We start from the raw sequence: 6,000 nt of genomic DNA on the forward strand, positions 1-6,000 counted from the left end.
GTGCTGGGGGGTACGTAGCCGCACCTCTCTCTTCACTGTGCTGGGGGGTACGTAGCCGCACCTCTCTCTTCACTGTGCTGGGGGTATGTAGCCGCACCTCTCTCTTCACTGTGCTGGGGGTACGTAGCCGCACCTCTCTCTTCACTGTGCTGGGGGTACGTAGCCGCACCTCTCTCTTCACTGCTGGGGGTACGTAGCCGCACCTCTCTCCACTGCTGGGGGTACGTAGCCGCACCTCTCTTCACTGTGCTGGGGTTACGTAGCTGCACCTCTCTCTTCACTCTTACATGAGTGCTTTGAAATGTTCATTATGATCACTGCAATTATGGCCCTGTTAAAATAGATTGAATGTACCCTTACTGCCTTAATTTGTTGAAGTAACTCTCAAATAATAATATTAATAAGAAAGGCTTCTATCATAGCTTTCACCTATCAGTGATCACTTCAAATGAAGGGGAGGATGGAAGTATAAAGGAGGTGTTTAGAAAGCTGTTCCTTGGTTTTCCTGGCGTTTCAACAGCTTTTTGAAGCGCAATGGAAGGCAATTAACTTCTCTGATAGAAAACGGCCTATGTGGCATCGATATTTGTCAAACATTTATTCTAGTGTAAATTTACTACAAGGTGTAGTAAAGTCATTCTCGTCAAAAACTGAACTTTGTAAGTGAGTTCGTCATGACTTGCTTGAGGGTTGGGTTTTGATTTCGTCAATGCTCACTTGCCCGCTAACACGACACACAGACAGTGAGACAGACCTGCCCAGCAGATCCGACGTTTCACATTTTTTTACTTGAAAAATACTGCACCAAACACCTTAGCTAGATGTAACTAAAACCTCCTTGGCAAAAACATCAATATTTAATTAGATTTCTCGAGTTATCTTAGATTCATTTTTTGAGGAAGTAATACCAGCTTTATTCCAATTTTATGGTAATGTTTTCAGTGTATTTTATTTATTTTTATTTCACCTTTATTTAACCAGGTAGGCTAGTTGAGAACAAGTTCTCATTTACAACTGCGACCTGGCCAAGATCAAATCAAATCAAATTGTATTTGTTACATACACATGGTTAGCAGATGTTAATGCGAGTGTAGCGAAATGCTTGTGCTTCTAGTTCCGACAATGCAGTAATAACCAACGTGTAATCTAGCTAACAATTCAAAAACTACTGTCTTATACACAGTGTAAGGGGATAAAGAAGATGTACATAAAGACATATGAATGAGTGATGGTACAGAGCAACATAGGCAAGATACAGTAGATGGTATCGAGTACAGTATATACATATGAGATGAGTATGTAAACAAGGTGGCATAGTTAAAGTGGCTAGTGATACATGTATTACGTAAGGATGCAGTAGATGATATAGAGTACAGTATATACGTATGCATATGAGATTAATAATGTAGGGTATGTAACATTATATTAGGTAGCATTGTTTTAAGTGGCTAGTGATATATTTTACATTTCCCATCAATTCCCATTATTAAAGTGTCTGGAGTTGAGTCAGTGTCAGTGTGTTGGCAGCAGCCACTCAATGTTAGTGGTGGCTGTTTAACAGTCTGATGGCCTTGAGATAGAAGTTGTTTTTCATTCTCTCGGTTCCAGCTTTTATGCACCTGTACTGACCTCGCCTTCAGGATGATAGCGGGGTGAACAGGCAGTGGCTTGGGTGGTTGTTGTCCTTGATGATCTTTATGGCCTTCCTGTAACATCGGGTGGTGTAGGTGTCCTGGAGGGCAGGTAGTTTGCCCCCGGTGATGCGTTGTGCAGACCTCACTACCCTCTGGAGAGCCTTACGGTTGTGGGCGGAGCACTTACGGTTGTGGGCGGAGCAATTCAGTTTGTCTGTGATGTGTATGCCGAGGAACTTAAAACTTGCTACCCTCTCCACTACTGTTCCATCGATGTGGATAGGGGGGTGTTCCCTCTGCTGTTTCCTGAAGTCCACAATCATCTCCTTAGTTTTGTTGACTTTGAGTGTGAGGTTATTTTCCTGACACCACACTCCGAGGGCCCTCACCTCCTCCCTGTAGGCCGTCTCGTCGTTGTTGGTAATCAAGCCTACCACTGTTGTGTCGTCTGCAAACTTGATGATTGAGTTGGAGGCGTGCGTGGCCACGCAGTCGTGGGTGAACAGGGAGTACAGAAGAGGGCTCAGAACGCACCCTTGTGGGGCCCCAGTGTTGAGGATCAGCGGGGATGCCGTCTGGGCCTGCAGCCTTGCGAGGGTTAACACGTTTAAATGTTTTACTCACCTCGGCTGCAGTGAAGGAGAGTCCGCATGTTTTCGTTGCAGGCCGTGTCAGTGGCACTGTATTGTCCTCAAAGCGGGCAAAAAAGTTATTTAGTCTGCCTGGGAGCAAGACATCCTGGTCCGATGAAGCATAGCAGTGTGAACAGACAGCAACACAGAGTTACACATGGAGTAAACAAGTCAATACACAGTAGAAAAAAAGAAAGGAGAAAAAAAGAGTCTATACGTTGTGTGCAAAAGGCATGAGGAGGTAGGCAATAATTACAATTTAGCAGATTAATACGAGTGATAAATGATCAGATGGTCATGTACAGGTAGAGATACTGGTGTTCAAAAGAGCAGAGAAGTAAATAAATAAAAACAGTATGGGGGTGAGGTAGGTAAATTGGGCTATTTACCGATGGTCTATGTACAGTGTAGACTTAAATTACCAAAAATATAAAGTATGCAGAAAAGAGGTCTTTTTTTATAAGGTCATCTTTGAGAGTGAACAATCATAGCTAGACAATTCTAAAATCCAAAAGATTATGCATTGAGATATTTTTTGTCATAACATGGAGTCCCCATTGTTTTTGTAATGATGTGTGAGTCACTCAGATAGCATAAGAACACTCGCAAAATGTGTTGAATTGCAGGAAATTCACTTTAAATCTGCAAATGTTCTCTCAGCCCCATGGCAAAATGTGTATAATTGCAGGAAACTAGCTTTAAAACAGCAGTATTTTGTCTCTGCGGCCAAGAGGGCCTCAGAAAGTCTAGGTCGGTGACCACACCCTTGGCCCTGCCTAGGGCTTTTACAGGTATCGCATTACCGCCACACTGACGGTCACGAATCATGACTTCAGTCAAATTCCACATGATCGTTTAGTCACGGTAACTAGTCTTCTTCAAGCTCTGATGCTGCTGATGGTCATTAGTAGCCTACCAAACTTGATAACTGCCTGGTACTCAGAACTCTATTGTCCCTCTAATCACTTTGACGTCAATGCAAATGTAATCAAACGTCTAATCAAACACTTCATGAGAGTCCATGAGCTCATGTTGCTCAACATTTCTATAGGCTATGCAATTGCATGAGAAAACAGTGATGGCCTCTATTAAAAATAGGAGAATTCTATCAGCTTTCTGCAGGCTAGGCCTACTGTATTAATTTCTCAACTTTCCATAATATTAAGTATATTGCTTCTCTTTACAACAGTAGCCCACCTGGCTGGCATTTAACCACGGGAAAGCAGCCTCCATAAGGTATTTGAGTGCATAGATTACGTGTATTTCTTTCCCCCTGCCCGTTTCGAGACAGGTGCATGATAATGGTCCATTCTAAATCTAAACAAATGTCAAACATATGATTTAGTATATGTACAGACAAGATTACATCAAGAATAGTCTGATGGGTGACAATATTAGCCTATCACTTATAAATGATATATAACTTGTGAATGATGCCCAGCTTGTGTGCAGTAAGGCAAGAAACCGCAAATGCATTATTATTTTTTACTTTTTCAAATAATAGTCGCACATCTCAGGTAGCCTAGCCCATAGCCCTATATGTTTTCATAAGGTTTGTATCACAACTAAAGTGGCCAAATAAAGAATTTCTTAAATTGAAGCACATTAATCCGCATTACAACAAGTGTAAAACCTAACTGGCATACATGCGCAGCACGTGAGTTTCAAGTTTGGGGGAAGATAATTTTAACCATAAAAATGCACCTTAATAATAATAATAATAAAAGCATTTCATGGATAATTGCATTTGCGTTCATTTTTGAGAATGGTGTTTTCCCGCTAATGGAACATGTGTGCTTATAGCCTACTGCCGTGTGTGCATTGCTCGGTTTATAATGTGAAGAAATAAACTATCAACATTTTAAGCTAAATGTTCTGATCTGGTGCATCAGCCACATTGCTTAAAGTTTTTTCTGATGTGAATGGTTGTATTCATTTGGGATGTTTGGAATATTTTGTGCACAGAATAGAATAGGTCAACTCTTGTACTTTGGGGGATAGTAGAGTGCTTTTTCTGTTCGTTAGGCCTACTCATCTTGTTGGCTGACGAAAAGTAAAGGTGGACAGTTCTTCCAATGTTTTCAATATGCACCTCGGAATTGGATAAGGGCATGTCAGTCTTCACTTGTAGGCTCTGAGAAAGACCAGATTACCTAAAAAGGGGATGCCGCCGGGAAATTTGAGGCATTATCAAGTGCTTGTCAATTTGTTAATGAGACTACATTTTTTAAATATCATGTTGTTGTTTTTTTGACCTGTCCAATACAAATAATGGATTCATTGTGAAGGTGTAGGCTATATTACATGGATTTATTAGACTTTTTAAAATGTTCGATGTGCCTAAGGTCTGCATCAGTGCCAAGAGATGCTAAATGTGTTTTTTAAGTCACCTTAAATTAGCGTGAGACTGGATGTTATTTAAGTATATGTATATGCCATTTAGCAGACGCTTTTATCCAAAGCGACTTACAGTCATGTGTGCATACATTCTACGTATGGGTGGTCCCGGGGATCGAACCCACTACCCTGGCGTTACAAGCGCCATGCTCTACCAACTGAGCTACAGAAGGACGATCGCTTTATGACAAAATTTCAGGACCACCACAGCTCTAGCCACGCCCCCACCACGCCTCATTTTGATCCAGTCAACAACCTGCAAGTTAAAACATGTGTAAAGCACTGCACTAATTAGGTGTCCGCACACTCTCCCCAGAGTGGTTGAAAACGCGCTTTGGCGATGACATTTTCACTTCCTTATGTTATAAAATACAATTTATCAAGACGCACGTGATTCTTCGTGTTCTGAATCGTTCAGTGGGATCATTCTCTTAACAAGTCATTAACCTAATACATCCGTTAAGCACTGAGTTCTGCTGACGGAGGTGTCGCTTTCTTGTTTAAACTTTGGAGGATTTTGCATTTTATGGTCGTCGTATTCCAATTTCTTTCCCCATGGGTTGCAAAATAGTAAAATTAGCAAGACACACACTGAGTTAAATGTAAAAAAGCTTGCAGTACGCTCAGTGTTCCGTTGAAATTTCACCGAGATGATAAGCTTGTTTTTGTAAGAAGTCCTCTGTTATTTTTTTCAAACTTCGCTTTAATATGAACAGTGTGTACTAAAATATGAAAATACAAAATGTCACAATGATATCAATCTTACCTCTCTCTATATGTTGTTTTTATGTCCTCCGGATTTAAGAAAGATGACGAGTTCAATGGTAAGCCTGTCAGGTAGCCTTAAGTCTCTCACAGCATCCAGCATCGCTGACGCCATGATATTTTCCAGGTTTTTAACCACCTTTTGTCTCTGGCCTCCATTGATTTGAGTCCTTCCTACAAGGGTAAAAACTCCAATAACTTTTGAACGGATTGTGATAGTGACATGAGGTTTGGACCATTTGGTTTTCCTAAAAGGACTATCTACACAATTAACATTATTTTACCTATTGGTTAAACGATGGAGTTTTTGGCCTCCCGGGTGGCGCAGTGGTTAAGGGCGCTGTACTGCAGCGCCAGCTGTGCCACCAGAGACCTTGAGTTCGCGCCCATGCTCTGTTGCGACCGGGAGGTCCGTGGGGCGACGCACAATTGGCCTAGCGTTGTCCGGGTTAGGGAAGGCTTGGCCGGTATTGCGCACCAGCGACTCTTGTGGCGGGCCGGGCACAGTGCAGGTTAACCAAGGTTGCCAGGTGCACAGTGTTTCCTCCGACACATTGGTGTGGCTGGCTTCC

The 6,000-nt window shown here is 42.0% G+C and overlaps 1 protein-coding gene across 4 annotated transcripts in view; it reads left to right on the forward strand.

Annotated features, from left to right (window-relative positions):
• Positions 1 to 6,000, forward strand: part of LOC124044222 (probable ubiquitin carboxyl-terminal hydrolase FAF-X) — a 76,072-nt gene that overhangs the window by 47,260 nt on the left and 22,812 nt on the right. The window lies entirely within an intron of this gene.

The sequence above is a fragment of the Oncorhynchus gorbuscha genome, linkage group LG09 (genome assembly GCF_021184085.1).
Source record: "Oncorhynchus gorbuscha isolate QuinsamMale2020 ecotype Even-year linkage group LG09, OgorEven_v1.0, whole genome shotgun sequence".
NCBI lineage: Eukaryota > Metazoa > Chordata > Actinopteri > Salmoniformes > Salmonidae > Oncorhynchus > Oncorhynchus gorbuscha.